At 35.3% G+C, this 18044-nt stretch overlaps 1 long non-coding RNA gene across 2 annotated transcripts in view; it reads left to right on the forward strand.

Moving 5' to 3' along the window:
* LOC116086054 overlaps positions 1–14742 on the forward strand; it is a 25636-nt gene extending 10894 nt beyond the window's left edge. The window contains exons 3-6 of one of the 2 annotated variants that reach the window (XR_004116795.1): positions 11555–11634; positions 12663–12790; positions 13929–14061; positions 14241–14742. This is a non-coding gene — a long non-coding RNA (uncharacterized LOC116086054). The remainder of the gene's footprint in view (positions 1–11554; positions 11635–12662; positions 12791–13928; positions 14062–14240) is intronic. The other variant, XR_004116796.1, reaches the window with a different exon arrangement.
* The last annotated feature ends 3302 nt before the right edge of the window (positions 14743–18044 follow it).

Consider the following 18044-nt stretch of genomic DNA (forward strand, 5'->3'; position numbering starts at 1 on the left):
TTTCTGGTGTTTTGGAATATCCAGGACTTGCTGCATTGGGAGTACTAGGTTCTGATGAAGCCAAGTAGCCTTGGTTTATGTTGGTAGGATTCTTGCATTTGCCTTTCACCATCTCTTGATTTTTGGTGATAGATGTTCTTAGTGACTCTGTCCAGAGCTTGTCCTGTCCCTGACGCCCTGCAAGATCCCTGAGATTCGTGGGGCCTGTGCCTCCTAGCTGGCTTCTCTGGTCTTAGAAACTCACAGGAGAGAAGATGGTGGCTCTCACTGGAGACTCCGGGTCAAGGCAGTCCCTGGAGGCAGACCCTCCACTTGCAAGGAAGGGGCAGCTAAGGTCGCTGATACACCACTGTCACTTGGAAGCTGAGAGGATCCTGTCCCTGCAGCCCTGCGCCTCCCCTGAGACTTGTGGGGCCTGTGCCTCCAGGCTGGCTGCTCCCAGCTTAGGAACTCACCCGAGAGAAGATCTAAACTTAGTATTTTTATTAGTAGGTTGCAAGAAGATTTTCTTTTATAGTGCAATCTATTTGGTGCTCCGTAGGCTTCTTATATGTTTGTAGGTATCTCTTTCTTTAATTTGGGAAAATTTTTGTCTATGATTTTATTGAAAATATTTTCTGGGTCTTGGAACTTAGATTTCTTACCTTCTTCTAGTCCTATTATTCTTAGGTTAGGTCTTTTTATAGTGTCTCGGGTTTCTTGTATGTTTTGAGTCAGGAATTTTTTAGATTTAACATTTTCTTTACAAGATATATAAAAATTTTTAATCTTATTTTATATGCTTGAGAGCTCTCTTCTTTCTCTTTTATTCTGTTGGAGATGCTTGCATCTATTGGTCCTGTTCTCTTCCTTAGGTTTTCCATCTCCAGTTTTCTCACATCTTGTGTTTTTTTTATTGCTTCTATTTCTATTTTCAGGTCTTGAACAGTTTTATTCATTTCCCTCATCTGTTTTATTGTAATTTCCTATATTTCTTTAGAGAATTTATGTGTTCCTTTTTGACAGGCTCTACTGTTTGTGTTTTCTTGGATTTATTTAATAGATTTATTCATTTCCTCTTTAAAGGCATCTATCATCATTCTAGTAATTGATTTAAGGTCATTTTCTTGTGCTTTGTTTGTATTAGAATATCTTGCTATAGTAGGAAAGCTGTTCTCTGAAGGTACTATATTGCACTAGCTTTTGTTGATTGTGTTCTTATCCTGGCCTTTAGTAATCTAGTTGTCACTTGATGTTCCTGGTATAGCAGGTATCAGGAAGGTGGATCTAACCTCTACACTCCTTGTGTAGCTGTCTTCTGGTAGATACCCATGGACTGAACAACGAAACTCTGGTGAAGGGGTTTGGGGGTTGGGGTGGCAGTGTGTGTCTCAGAGGAGCTATGTGTATCCTAGGGGACATGGTAGTCAGGGGACTGCAATGGGGGAAAGGGTCTAGCCTGGAAGTTTCTGATGTAGCAGATCTGGTGAAGGCAGGCAGAGGTACCCTGACAATCTTGGTCACAGTTTTACTTGAGTCGATTTAGTTTTGCTTTTGAATTGGTTTTGTATTTTAGATTTTGGCATCTTTTCAGAAATGCTAACAAATATTCTCTTCCATTCCATGAGACAGACTTTTACTTTTCTTCATTGTTTCTTTGCTGAAAAGAAGGATTTTTGTTTACTGAAATCCAAATTGCCATTAATATTGGGTTTTTTTGTTTTGTTTTGTTTTGTGTTGTTGTTTTTTTTTGTTTTTTGTTTTTTGTTTTTGCTATTAATATCTTCACTTTAGAATTAGACCAAAAAGGTCATCACCAAGACCAGCAAACTTTATGTTTTATCCTAATGGTTTGCACTTTTTCTTGTAGGTTTTAAATGTTTTATGCTTTAGGAGATCATTTGCATAAGAAAATTTCCAGTTTTCTCAACACCATCTTAAAGTACTTATCTCTTCCTTTTCTATTTTGTATTTTTTAGATTCATTGTTAAAGACTATTGTTGACAATACATGCTAACATTAGTTATAAACTTTCTTTGATATCCCTTTATCAGGTTTGGGTGAGATAAAAATATGTCATAGATATGGGTCTGCATTAAACCTGTGGGCCACCTTGAGGAGTTCAAACATTTAAACAAATTAATTCTATTATGTGAATAAAGGGTGTCTTGGAATTTGCTTATATCTTCAATCTATTTTATTTATGTTTCATAGTATCTATGCTAAATAACTGTTACCTTCTTGGTAAAGTTATTTCTAAGCATTTCATTATTTTTAAGCTATCTGAAATGAAATCTTTTACTCATTTCATTTTTATTTATTCATTATTAAAATGTAAATATGTTGTTAACTTTTGTTGTTGTTAACTTTTTCTATTTTTCATATCTTTCGATCTTACTGAATTTATTCATCATTTCCAACAATTTTTGGACCCATGGGTTTTTCTATGCATACATTAATGTAATCTATAAAAAAGCATAATTTTATGTTTTACTTTCAATTTACTTGCTCATTAACTCATCTGTTTTGTTGAAGAAAGATTCTTCTCTCATACAATACATTCCACCTACAGTTTCCCCTATCTCCACTCTTTCCAGCGTCCCATTCACCTCCCTTTTCCCCCCCACATCCATTCCCAATCAGTTCCTCTTCAGAAAGGGGCAAGCCTCCAAGAGATGATAGCAAAATAGGACAAAACAGGACAGAACAGGACAGCAACTCAATAAGAGTAAAAGAATCCCAAGAGTAGGCAAAAGAGTGAGAAACTTGCTGAAGAGTCACCTCCTCACACTCTTAAGAATCCCATAAAAACACCAAGCAGACAGTGATCACAAGTATGCAGAGGACCTAGTGCAAACTCGTGCAGGGACCATATGTACCTTTTCAGTCTCTGTGACCAAGTAAGCCCTGCTTAGTTGGTTCAGCTGGCCATGTTCTTTGTGTCCTCTATCCTGTCTGACTCTACAATCTTTTCTCCCCCTCACCTGAGGGATTCCCTAAGCTCCAAGAGGAGGAACCCCTGGAGACTTCCAATTTAGATTCTCTCTATACATAATATCCAGCTGTGGGTGTCCGTGCCCACTCTCATATCTGATAACTACTAGATATGGCACAAATCTATGAGTATAGCATGATGTTATCAAGATTCGTTTTTGCCCAATTATGGAATGATTCTGCCTCAGGTCTCTGGGCTATCCAGTCTCTTGTTCCTGGCCATCCTTATATCTTTTTATTATTATTATTATTATTAGATGTTTTATTTATTTACAATATCTCCTTTCCCAGGTTCCCCTCCAAAAAAATTAAATTAAATTAAATTAAATTTAAAAAAAAACTTAAACAAACCCCTGTTCCCTCCCCAGTCCCCCTGCTCACCACCCTACACCCTCCTGATTAATAATGGCCCTGGCATTCTCCTACATTGAGGCACAGAACCTTCATAGGGCCAAGAGCCTCTCCTCCCATTGATGACCGACTTGGCTGTCCTCTGCTATGCACATGCTGCTGGAGCCATTAGTCACACCATGTGTACTCTTTGGTTGGAGTTTTAGTCCCTGGGAGCTCTGAGGATACTAGTTAGTTCATATTGTTGTTTGTCTTAAGGGGCTGCAAACCCTTCAGCTCCTTGGGTTCTTTCTCTAACTCCTTCATTGGGGACCCTGTACTCAGTCCAATGGATGGCTGTGAGCCTCTAGTTCTGTATTAGTTGGGTACTGTCAGAGCCTCTCAGGAGGCAGCTATATCAGGGTCCTGTCAGCCAGCATTTGCTGATATCCACAATAGTGTCTCGTTTTGATGATTGAATATGGGAAGCATTCCCAGGTGGAGCAGTCTCTGAATTGCCCTTCCTTTAGTCTCTGCTCCATAGTTTGTCTCTGCAACTCCTTCCATGTGTACTTTGTTCCCCCTTTTAAGAAAGAACAAGGTATCCACACTTTGGTCTTCCTTCTTGAGTTTCTTGTGGTTTGTGGTTTGTACTTTGTGTATTCTAATCTTCTGGGCTAATATCCACTTGTCAGAGAATGCATACCATGTTTGTTCTTTTGTGATTGGGTTACCTCACTCAAGATGATATTTTCCAGATACATCCATTTCCCCAAGAATTTCATAAGTTCATTGTTTTTAATAGCTGAGTAGTACTCCATTGTGTAGATGTACCACATTTTCTGTATCCATTCCTCTATTGAGGGGCATCTGGGTTCTTTCCTGTATCTTTTTATTGAATCTTTGCTTTGGCTACCACTTTCAGTGCTTGAACTGCAGCAGCAGCAGAAGTGGGTGCTGGAAGGTTTGGATGTGAGTTTTCTCATACTTTCATGTGGTAGAGGAATAATTTCTAGGGTAAATTGAAAGGTTATATGATAATTAAAGACTAGATTCAAAGCAGGAAAGTATTGGGTCTTTACAGGACTCATGAAGAGACCATGATAGATCTGAAAAGTTGGTTAGGTCTTACATGAATATAAGTGGATTGTTATAAAGTTTGGCTTCTTCAGTCATTCTCTTACCTCTTCATGAAACATATAACATAAATCTTGTACATGTACCTTCCCTGAATAAATCCCATACACCACGAAGCTCTTCCTAGAAACAGATGCTAGTATCATGCTGTGGTATCTCCACAGTAATAGATAGACCTCATTCCTCATGATTCTCTGTCATGGGTATTTTATTAAAGTAAAACAAACAGCCTGAGACAGTACCTTAGGCTTCTTCTTAATCTCACAAAAAGTATCTTATCTTTTTTTCTTGGGTATGATGTTAGATATGAACTTGTCACACAAGTTTTTTATGTTGACATAATCGCTCTATCTCATTTGTTGAATTTTTTATTTTGTTAAATTTTGTCAAGTGATTGTGCATATGTTTACAGATGAGTGCAATTTTTATCTTTAGTTCTGTCATTTTAGAACACAATTTCACCTCTTACAGTGTGCCATTGGTTAAAGCAAGTCACAATTTAAGCTCCAAGTCATACAGCAAATGTATTTGCTGATGAGGAAGCTATAGCAAAAGTAAGATGACTGGGGGAACTAAAGATTTAGGAACAAGTACTTTTGATTTCTGCCTCAGAAAAAAAAAAAAGTGCCCTTACTCCCAGAATGCAAAGGGACTGCATTAACTGAGGTATTCCATCTGGCAGATAATCTTCACCAAGAGATGATAATGGAGAATGTCTTCCTCGAAGACCCAATGTAAAGTTTTAAATAGAGAATAGTTAGCAAATTATTATAAGAGAAAAGTGCTAAAGTGTAAAGCAAATCATCGGGATTCATACCAAATTCTTTGCTTGTTTGGAAAGAGCATCAGTCCTGAATTAGGATCAGAATAAATGTACAGATTTAAAGGCTTTATTGCCCCAACAGTGTTCCTTTCAGTTGAAAAGTTTCCCTCTAGAAGACAAGCATATCAGGGTTCGAGATTTGGCAAGTGAAGTTTGACCTGCATCTTAGCTTTCCCCTATTCTCAACCGGTCTTATTGTTTAGGAAAAATATAACTCTGGAGGAAGAACAAAGAATGAAGAGTGAGTGAACTTAATATTTTGCTAAAGTTTTTATTGTGCCCCATTGTGTAGCTGTTTTTTTTTAATTCAGATTAATTTGCCTTAGTAATTTTTTTCTTCTTGCCTGCCTTTTTTTTCATAAGTCCGACTGAATTGGTACTGTGTTGAATATGTTCCTGGCTCTCGAGATACAATGGGGGCAAAGCAGACTGCCTCCCTATACTCAGAGCTTTACAACATAACAAGAGACACAATGAGCAGATGAGTGAACTGCATTCAGTCTTCAAGGAAAAGAAGCAGAAAATAATGAAAATTTAAAAGAAAAACAAGAGAACAAAGGGGTTGACACAGTAAATATATCAAATATTCTTTGAAATAAGTCTGGGAATGATATTTTTTCTGATGTCTATGGTGTGCATGAGATCTTCCTATTATTACTCTTATGCTAGTTTTAATATACTTTTCAAATTGATATTCCATGAATGACATTTTGTAGAGACAGAAACTCTTCTGACTGTGTATCCAAACTGATTGTATATGGCTCTCCCTATCACTTCTATGATATTAAGACATTTGATTCAGAAGAAAAAAATCTGATAAAACTTAAATAAAAACAAATCAAAGATAGTGTTTTTCAAACACACACACACACAAACACACGCACATACACACTAGATGTGATTAAATAAGTACAGGTGAGCAAATTTTGAATAAGGGGTTGTTGCAATATGTGTACCTATAACATATGGTTCGAAACATTTTTTTGCCATTTTTTGAAAATTAGGTTTTTAAACTCATTGAGCTACACTTAAGATAATTTGTTTATAACATTTTGCAATAATGCTTAATAAATAGGTTTCATGTTTTTAAAACCTTTCCCTTGGCTATGAATTAATCTACAAAGCATTTGAAATGGGTGAATGTTTAAGCTGGAAAATTAGCACATCTGTTTTCTAAACAGTGACCAATGCATCTGTCTTGATCTGTTATTTGCAAGTAGTATATTTTAAAATAGTTCCTACCTGTGGTTTTCTAGTTAAATGGAAGATTTTTAAATCAGCAACATCAAAAGAAAAGCTTAATTTTTGTATATCTACCAGACAAGAAAATCTCAATGAACAAGATGGGTCATAATCTTCAAGCTAGAACAGTTCGTTTTTAGTTGTTGTTGTTATTTTAACTCAGAACATTCTAATTTCCTCTATTACTTCCAAGGTACTATTAATATTTACTTTAGAAATATCTAGCAAATCTATGTGATGGTAAATTTTAAAAGAATACTACTTGTTATGTACATAAGTTTTGAACCATGGAATTATAGCATTGCTATCCTTCTCCTTAACTGGTCCTATCATGCATGCACCAAAAAAATTTCCTTTCCTTAATCTTCTTTGATTGCTAGAACTTGTTTGATAAATGAATTCTGAGGAGTGAAATATATGTCTCACTTTAAATACCTTAGGTTAGCTTATGTGCAAATGCAAAGGCTAGCCTCCATGTGTAATTGAAATGGAATTGAATCCATCTCTACTGAGTTAATACATCTCTCCTTCCTAGGTTGGATTGTTAGCAGCTTTCTAGAGTGCTGAGAAACACATCAATAAAAAGTTTGGATATGAGAAACTTTTGATGGAATATTTCCTAATCTTGAATTTTAATATCTGTATATGTAAGCATTTTACCTCCTCTCTGGTGTGTAATATACGTTCAGTAAATGTTGGCTGCATGGTTTCCTGCATGTTTATATATAAAACCTCATATACTTTTCCTATAAAATATTACTGGTTTCCCTGGATGCATCGTATAAATAGGAGCCAATACATAATGTTGGTTTTGGTTTTGGATTTTCATAAAAATCCAGATATGTCCTATTTTAGGCTTGTAGGTCATTCAGTTTATGTCAACAGAACTCAGCGTAGCTATCATAGCCCCAAAGCAACATATAAACATATCCAACACAGTTGTGAGTAAATGCTCTGCTCTGCTCCTGCCAGCTTATGATAGTTAGAGTTTACTCAGTACACTGTAGTTGACTCACGACACAGACAATTTTAATTGACCATGTAAGTAGAAATAAAAAATACCTCCCAAAATGTAGAGTTAACACAAGTGAATTTTGTTGTATATATCATTTAAATGCACAACAGTATACTTTGTGAATATTTACAAGATATTATTGCCTCATATAGGGAAATGTATTGCTCAAGCTTTCATATATTCAAAACTAAGTAAGTGATGTAATATTTAAAACATCAAAGTGTCCATTCCATTGTCCAGATAGTGCAAAAACTTGAATACAATTAGGTATGGACATATGTTTCTTACAAAGAACAAGAGTTCACAAATGGAAATTAAAACTGTCACACAACATGTGACATTCACTCTGTTAACTTATTAAATGGTATTAATTTGTAAAATGGGAAAGATGTGAGCTTCATTAAATTACCTTTGAAAACAGGAAGAATACTTCTTAAAAATCTTCAATAATGGAAAGAAAATTTCCTTAGCATCACTTTAGGTCACTCAGGATGGGAGGTCATGTCTAATTTCTTTATTGTGACCTTTCAGTCTTGCCATGTCTCCCTCTTAAAGGCAGGTTGATGTCAGCAAGATCCTCCAATATATTAAAGCAAAAATATTCAGTCTAAATGTCAGAGAGAACAATATCATAGAATAGACATTGCTGGTGAAAGCCTGAGAGAATCATATAAAACTGATTAGAAAGCATTTTATAAACAAAATGCTATCAAAATATCCAAAAATATTTTTCCTAATGGCTTTCCTGTCCTAGAAGTACTCCTCAGTCATTTGATTACTTTCATGGATCATTCATTCATTTTAGCACATTCTAGCTCCTTATATGCCATTCAGTGGTTTAGAACCATTAGACAGGCAGTCATTTACTATCTGCAACAAAGAATAGAAATTTTCCTAAGTTCTGCATCTCAAAGACCAAATTGCACTCTTTGTTAGATGAAGTTTCTGTATAAGACTATCAGAGTCTTGCCCATAAACTATTTGAATGAATGTTTCCTTTTATAACACAAGTTGTGATGACAACTAAATCTATGAACACAGCTGACCACTTGTAATAATGCCATGTCCTAACTAGATGTCCTAGCTAGTTCCAGTTACAGAATCTTTGAATTGCTAATTTATGACTTATTGATTCTACCTCCATGTTTTATTGCCTCTAGTTAAAGAACAAGCTTTGCTTTGAGACTGTGAAAATGAAAAATAGATTTGCAAGAGCAAGGTACACTTGGGAGTGCAAAGCAAAGTCAGATCATGGAAGAATCTCTTTGATCCTAATTCCCCAAATCACATACAGGTGTCAGACTTTCTTAAATGTTGCAGATATTAACTAGGTGAGACAAGAAGTGACTTGTATGAGCACTATCTGCTGTTGGAGTCTCTTTCCTACCGTGTCTCTTCAATGTGTCCCACTGTAGAAAAAGCTCTCCCCAAGAGCAATATAAGCATGCTTTGCGCTTGATGCACAACACAGACAACTAGAAATGATTAGTTTACCTTGCAAATTTAATTTGAGGTTTTTAACATTGTGTGCACTCATCCTTTCCTCAAAGTCAAAAGCAAAGCATTTGATTTCTTTCAGACCCAACTAATTACAGTTTCTGCTGAAAAGAAAGTTAGCTATGTAAGAATCAAGCACATAAGAAGTAATGCCAGCACTGAGTTCATCACCTATGGAAATAGTTTCAACTATTGCTAAGTTATGTGAGTGAATGAATATGAATTAAGTACTGGGGTATACTTTTAAATATTTTTTCTCAATATAAAAATGGCATTACTGGAATGTAAACTATTAGAGAATATACTTTAGTATAATTATTATGAGCACTTTATATGGATTTAAAATTACAGTTTAAATTTTTTCAATTATTACTAGCTTTATAACTTTCAAAAGCTATTTAATTATAAGCCTCGATTTCCACATTTATAACATGACAGTAATAAACATACCTACCTCATGCAATCATCATGGAAATTAGACAAAATACTAAAAAAGTGTTGTTCCAGAACCTTGTGAACATTACACACTGATTTTTTGAGAGCTTCTTTAATTAGTAGAAGGACAAATGAATTTATGAAGTATTATCCATAGACTATTCATATGAACCAATCAAACTGATTTGTCAAAAATGCAAATATTGTATTATATACAAGAAAAATGAATTTCTATCCATTTAAAGTAAGGTCAACTACTAAGAAATAGCTACCAAGGAAAATTTTTTTCTGACTATTACAATAACCCCACCTAAGATCTAATAAGATGGGGCAGAATAATCATTACTAAATCAACACTGGGATTTTTGGTTAACAGGGAAAATGTTCATAAAATTCTAAACTAAAACATAGAAAATACATTTTATAAAAAATGAGTTTCTTATGAAACATAAAGCATATTTTAAAATGGAATTATCTCCCTTATTTGAACTAATACTATTTTTCTTTTAAGATTTTTATGCCCCATGTCAAAATTGGTCAAACTTTGTGAAGTTAAACAGATAAATGTGTCAGTTTGACAAGCACTTATTCACGTAGGTACCTTGGTAGGAGTCTAAACAATCTCCATAAATGATCAACACAACGTGGTAATAATATATTTCTTATATATCAAATAATAATAATAATAATAATAATAATAATAATAATAATAATAATAATATATTTCCTATATATCAAAACTCATTGGTTTTGGTTAGAAATACTTAATTTATCTATAAAGTGGCACAGATTTCTCATTGCTTATACTATTTCCTATTGAATTTCCAGAAACCAATTACAGGCTAGCTGCCTGCTATAAAGGAAGTACAAGTGTCATCATTAGTTATTTTCAAGGCACTTAGGATATTTAAATTAACTATCTTATATTTCCATCCTTCAGGTCTGTGATTTTCTAATTCCTTGGTATAAGAGAACCATAGATTTATTATTGTTAAATTGACATAAAAAATGAAACACACAATCAACAATGTTGGAAACATGATAACGATAAAGACAAATAACTTTGAGAATCTGTACATTAACTCAGGGAAAATGATGCTGCTCACATAACTTAGATATCTTTGGAAATGTCCTCTTTCATCAATGTTTAAATCTTCCTTCAACTATCCCTTCTGAATGCTATTCAACAGTTTCTTGAGGTAGACTTTCAGAAAGCGATAATACCATGAATCACAGGGTCCATGTTTTATGCTTTGGTCTTGCAGCTTAGTTGATCTGGAACACCCTATTCCGCCAAGCTAATTCCACTGTGAATTCAAGATTCACCTTAGATATTTCATTTTCCTAGAAAAAAAAATACATTAAGCTTCTCAAGTTTCATATTACATTCTATATAAGCCTGAACCAGAACATCTATGAACATTTTATTACCATCTGGGACTTAGCTAGTTTCCCTGAAAAATAAAAAGTCTTTGAAAACAGAATGAGCCATATATACCTGAAGTGTAATACCTAGCACATAGCAGACACATAATTCAAGTTCAAGAACAGTATAATTAATGAATAAGTTAAGAAGCTTTGGTAGAAATTGGAAACTAATATTGTATAAATGCATATCATAGAAACAGGCACCCAAAGACAGTATTACTTTTTTAAAGCAACGTTTAATCTTTCTGTAATTTTATTTTAAAAGGTAGTCCTAGGGCAGAAACTGTGAGCATTTATCAACTTTATGACAACTATAAAATCAATAAACAATATTTTTAGGGCACTCTTTAAAAAATGAGGTTATCAAAAGAGAAAAAAATTTAGGTTGGCTAGTCAAAAGACCAAAATGAGGAAAATGAGTTCTACTCTGATTGAGTTAATGATAATATGTGTCGTCAGATGGTCTCCCTTTCCTCTTAGCTGAGTCTTCCCTTATGTTCCTAAAGTGACCAAAAGTATGTGGTCTGCAAGCCAACTGATCACTCTGTTACAGCTCGCACATGGGCACCATTAGCCCAAAGTCTTTAGAGATATACTGAGGAAACAGTTAGCTTGGGTCTCCTAAGAATACTTTGAAAACCTCTCCTATATCATATTTATTTTCCATTTTACAGGATGCAGTAACTCCTACTGGGTACATTCACTATGTTTCAAGGTTGACACTAAGTCTCCATTAGAAACAGTAATGTTAAAGGTAAGAAACTGTAAGGCTGGAAAAGTATGGTACCTTTCATTGCCCAGGTTTCTACAACAGAAGATATTTTACCATAACACATTTATGTAGACAGAGTTTCACATGGCATGGAACCCTTCAGAATAACAACTCAAAGACTCAAGGAAATCTGTGCACTTTATTCTTAGAGTTGGTGAAGAATAAACACTCATGTAGCAACATGACTGAGCAAAAGATTATACTATAATGATACCAGCAGAAAGAGGAGCTATAGGCCTGTCTATTAGGGTTCTGCATGGTCTCTCTGTGTGCTTTCTGCTTCCTGCCTAGGAAGCAGAACCCATTCCGGAATGAGTCTTCTGATCTATTATCAGTCAAGTCAGGTCAGGGAAGTTCTTTATGGCCAGCTCTTACACAGAAAGGCAAGGGAAGGTTAGAGTAATATTTATAAATGGCATGGCTGTCTTTGGTGGGGGGAAAAATGATTCCAGTTTCTACAACTCACCAAGAAAATGACAGAGTCTTATTTCTGTGATCTGCTTTGGGGTAGAAAGAGAAGTAGGAAATAGGGCAGAAAGTCAAAAATTACCTGCTCTCGAGGCCCTTCCTCTGTCTTTCAGTTTAAAGTACTCAGCATGACAATGTATTAGACTTTGTGAGGCCATTCTCTGAGCTGCAATAAAGCACTAAGCTTGAAAATCCATAGGCTCATCATTCTTAATAAAATGATTTTTCAAACCTTAACACAATACCTCATATCTAAAGAATGCTCTATGTAGCTATATGAATGTACCTCCATGGGGGTTCCAACAGAACGCAGCGAGCACCTTCCAGTCTACCTCTCAGAGTTTACGTTCCTATCTCATCATGCTCCTCTGTGTTGTAAAATTATAAAATGCCTGCTGTTCAGGGGCCAGCTCAGATTTTCTTCCAACTACCATTATACTCAACATAAAAATGCATGAAACATAGATGATACTTTACTTTTATAAAATAGCCACTTATTCTTTTTTCCTCCTTGTTCGGCTGTTTCATCTGATGACTCTCAGCCCACCTTGCAATTTATGTGACAATGATGGCTTCTTGACCGGAGCATCTGCCTTTCAAGTGCTTCACCGCGTGCCCTAACGCTGTGTGAAACAGTGATAAATTCCATCTGAAATACAAGGGACAATGGGTAATTTTAAAAATATATATGTTCCTGAATTCTCACTTTCTCCTGAGAAGTCTTTCATTGTATTTCTGAGTTCAGTTGATTGATTCTGAACTAGATTAAACTCAAGGTCTAGAGCAACAAGCTGAGAAAAAAATGATAAAGATATATTTTAAAAATGTCTTGGTTTTATCTTCTGATTCATTCAATAGAAAAGCTCTTTCATGGATAAAAGTTTCTTTTAGCAAGCGCTAGTAGGCTCGGTCACTACTAGAGTAAAGTATTCCAAAGAAGAAACTGCAAAAATGCTGGCAAAATGCTGACAACTTAATATGTACGTGTAAAAGAATAAGTAACTATTGAAAAGCTGGATTTTAAGTTTTGTTTCTGATTTTTCTGCCATGCCACCTTCTCTATGTACTGCTCTGTGGATCTCTCTGTCTCTCTCTGTGTCTCTGTCTTTGTGTATGTCTCTGTCTCTGTTTCTGTACCTCTGTCTCTCTGTGTCTCTCTGTATCTCTGTGTCTGTCTCTCTCTGTCTCTAGGAGTGTGTGTGTGTGTGTGTGTGTGTGTGTGTGTGTGTGTGTTACTTTATTAGTTCAATAACTGAACTAAAAAGTTTTAACTGGGAATAGTAAGTATGTAACAAATGAATATTAGATACATACTAAAAATTGACCTTGAATAAAGTTCAAAGAAATGTAAAAGTTTTTTCCCTTATCCCTGCAATTAAGGGATTTTACACTACTTTCAAATGAAATTACTAGCTGCTAAAATATTAAGAACCTCCTCAAAATTCTCCCTTATCTGGTGATTCCTTGAAACCCCATTAATTTTTTTCCTGCTTTTAGCTTTAATCCTCATATAAAAAGGAACCTCACCTGGGAAGGGTAAAATGAAGCATATCCAAGTCAATACTCATGCTTCAGAAGTGCTTATGCCATGCAATGCCTTGGGAAACTTTTCTTAAGGCAATAGGGACTATATTGGGATGATGAAGATTTTCTATCCATCCCAATATACTTGAGGAGAAGTGTATTATGTTAGCTAGGGAACATGTGATAGGAAATTACAATAGTCACTAGGCTTTTTGTACACCATAATTTGTAGACTGAAGTGATTTAAAATATCCCTTTTCTAAAGTACATTTTCTGCAATAAAGGACTAACTCTTTGAGGTCTGTTCTTTCAACACAATGGAAGACGCCTTGATTTGTATCTGCAGAGAATGTTCCTTTCATCTCCATTTCCCTTCTGATGACCACCCACATTACCATCAGATGACAGCGAATAAAGGTGAGCAGCACAATAATTGTTACGTATTACCATAGTCCAGGATTTTAAGTTTAATTAAGATTTTTTTGAGGGAACTGGTGGGTCACATGGGTTTGTATAATGTAGAAAGATGCTTGTAGATGCAAGACAAACACTGATTGTCTCCCTCTCTTAGTATGTGCCTTATTCTTCTGAAACAGGGTTCATCACTAATCCTAAATATCATCATTAGACTGACCGGCAAGCTAGCTCACAGGATTGCCCGCATCTAATCTCCAGTGCTGGCTTCTCAGCACATACAGCCATACCCAGCTTCTACGATGAGTGCCGGGAATTCAAACTTAGGTCGTAGTGCTTGGGTAACAGGTACTCTCAGCTACTGAGCCTTCACCCGGAGTCCTATAACTACCAGATCAATGGTACTTTACACTTGATAGTTCACCCATCTCTACTTAACCAGTTTGCTCTGCAGGATACCCACCTCCACCACAGCTATTCTGTTCTCATGAGATTGATCTCTTGCCTTTAAAAATAATTTTGATTTTAAAATTTAAATACAATTATATCATTTTCTCTCTCTTTCCCCGCACATCCTTCTTATTTACCCTACCTTATTGTTCTCTCTCAAATTTATGGCATCTGTTTCTTCAATTATTTTAGATATGCATAGATATTACTAAATAAATAAAGATCCCCTTATTGTATCCATATATAGTGTCTCTTGTATGTATATGTTTCAGCAAAACCCCCATGCCAATGGATAGACAATTTGGAGCATATTCCCTAGAGAAGACTCTTTCTCTTGTTTTCAGAGATCCTTAGTTGCTTGTGCTTCTTTGCCTCAGATTAAGGCCCTATGATATGTACTCCGTACATGGTAGCATATCTATTGTTTTCATCCTTGTTTAGGGATCATAGCAGACCGGAGGGCAGAAAGCACCAGTCTGAAGAAAAGGAAGTTTGCTGTGAGATTTTGTCACCTAGAAATATCAGAGAAGCTAGACCATAAAGTCTTGTCAACATGCCTATTTGTCAACCCTTAACCAAACGAACAGAAAGGCTTTGTGAACACCAATTCTCAACAATTGTGGAGTAGCTAGAGTTAGATTCTTTGGCAAATAATATTTCATGTGTGTGTGTGTGTGTGCGTGTGTGTGTATACATCCTATTGAACATACTAAAGATTGTTGAAATAGTAAATATTATAAATTATAATGATGCTGTCTTCATTATTATTCTATTACTGTAAGGAGACACCATAGCTAAGACAACTTACAAAATAAAGAACTTAATTAGGGGCTTGGTTACAGTTTCAGAGGTTTAGTCTATGATGGTAAGTTTATAGGCAGGCTTGTAGCAGGAGCAGAAGCTGAGAGTTTACATCTGATCCTCAATATGGAGGCAGAGAGAGAACTAGAGAGGATCTAGTATGGACTTTCAAAAGCTCAAAGTCTATGCCAACTGACCATATCACCATTAAAAAGCCCACACCTCTTAATCCTTCCTAAAGTCTAAAACCTGGGAACCAAACATTCAAATTCATGAGCCTAGAGGAACCATTCTTATTCAACTACCAGATACTAAACATTCTTTCTATCTACCTGGAACTTTATGTATAACTGATTATACATAACCTCACTGTTTTCTTTTCTGTTTTCTTCATAGGAAAAGGCTCACCAAATAGGGAGGGTATCTGCATGACAAATAGGTTGTATCATATACCACAGTTCTATTGGGCCTGAGGGATGGCAGAGAACCAGTAGCAGATGCTTGCTATTATTGAAGGAAATGGAAAAATCTATCGAGATTCTCGTTGGCAGACTTTAAATTCTGTTGTCTTGTTGAGATGTAATTATTTCATTGATATTCAACAAATAATCCATTGCTTTTAATCTAGGCTCTTTAATAGCTAATGGCTAAAAGGTGAAATTTTCCCTATGTATTATCAAATTCTAAAGCATGTTTATATGTTTATGCAAAAAAAAGGATCTCATGATAAATGACATTTCCTAAGGCTGCAGGGTTTTTCAGCAAGTAACATTAAAAATATAAAGGCACACAGAGGGTTTTAAATCATTTACAATGGGAAAGGTGCACACAGGAATTCTTAATGAATGTATGACTACAGGGCTGTGCCATCCACCACTCTAGCAGCAATGATTGAGATGCTCCACACTGCTCAGAGATTATCCCCCAGCCCTTTTCTTAGAAACGGTCCACAGTGTACAACAAGAAAACAGGGACCCTAGTAGCCAGAGGGAAGGAGCTGTTCTCAAGGAAAATGAGATAATATATGCATGGTGACTATTATCTGCATAATTGGGTAGAATGCGGCAAATGTCTCATACAGCTTATTTCGATTGTTTTTGTTAGTCTGATTCACTGTTTAGTTTTCTTTTTTTTTGTCAAAGAACTAAAGATATAAAACAAAAGATACTTCTGCTTAAACCTGGCTATAAATCTTAGGAATGTTCTTAGGGATATTATTTCTTTTTAAAACAAGAGAACACAAAGACATCTATATACTAAACTATGTAAACAAAGTTTGATCACTGAGCAGTAGAGCATATAAAATTCCACCTTCATTTCTGTCTTTCCTTCATCCTGCCCAAACCAATGGCTTAGGGAACGGAAGAGTGAAATGAGATATTGAAGGAAGGTGGTATTTAAGTTAGACATTGTATCAGATGAGCTTAAGACACATAATGAATAGTTGATTTCTAAAATGTGAAACTTTTCTATAATATGATAATAATAAAACTTTTAGTGTACTTAATATAAATAAATTGAAATATGTCAGTTCTATTATTTGTAATTCAGTGAAGCAGCAATACTTAACGAATAGAAGCACTGTAGTAGGCGTTGAAATGCTGAATCCTAACAGCATGACTTCTCCAACCATTTCATACAGTCAGCTCTTTTTTTTTAAAGGCAGAGAAGATACATCTTTCCTTAGAGTACTCTAAAATTACACTCCAAGGAAAAATGAGACATCTCAGATATTTTAAGCATTGTTCACTTTGATAATATAATTGAATGGTCCAGGGAAAATTTTTTTTAATACCTAGTACATGGTAAATGTTATAAGTGTAATAATTAAAGAAATAACTTGCATATATTTGTGTGTGCAGTATAACTTCAAATTATGAAAAACTAAACAACTGTCAAACAGTTTAAGACTCCTTCATATATTAGAACATATATACATATTCTTTCTTCTTATGGCCTTTTTCCCACTCTAAGAAAGGCTTTTCTTAAAACTTGAAAGTTTTATTAAAACTTTACTTAAGTTTTAATATTAAACTGTGTTGAGACAATCAAGCCATAAACAAATTAACAAGGCAAAAAGACAATGAATTCAATACTGTGCACATACACACAAGAGCCATGACCTATATGAAACTTCATGTATTCAATAGATTGATAGACGTTGAACATATTTTCTATGGGCTCTAGTTGTGGGGTTTAGTTTTCAGTTTATTCTTTTGTTGTATAATGATATCCCTCCTTGGTCATTGGGAGTTTATCTTGAGACTGAAAGCAATTGTGTTCCTCTCCAGTAGACTCAGCCTTTCAGCAGATAAAAGAAGTCTGGAGAAAGCTCAACCAACTGTAGGAGAAAAAGAAGATCATTCCTTAAGGCTGAGATTACTCCTTCAGCTCTATCCCTTCATCTTACAGTGTCTATATGTCCAAGCATCCCACAGTGTTGCAGTATTGTATCACAGCCCCATCACTACCATATTGAAACGTCCACTGTTTGTTAATAACAGGGATGAGGAAGGTTATAGAAAGAATAAAAGTAACTTTTGGCCAACACTAAACACTGCTATTGTAAGACCAATAAATGTCAAGCCATTTGAGTTTAATAGTAATCTTAAACACCAATTCCTGGTAAGAAACTAAAGGTCAAACTCTCTTCTTATCCAATGTTCTATAGCACTGGAACTTGGTACTCCTACTCTTATATACAGCTTTGTCTTCCTAAGTAGTTCGTAAACTTC

Source organism: Mastomys coucha, unplaced genomic scaffold (assembly GCF_008632895.1).
Source record: "Mastomys coucha isolate ucsf_1 unplaced genomic scaffold, UCSF_Mcou_1 pScaffold12, whole genome shotgun sequence".
NCBI lineage: Eukaryota > Metazoa > Chordata > Mammalia > Rodentia > Muridae > Mastomys > Mastomys coucha.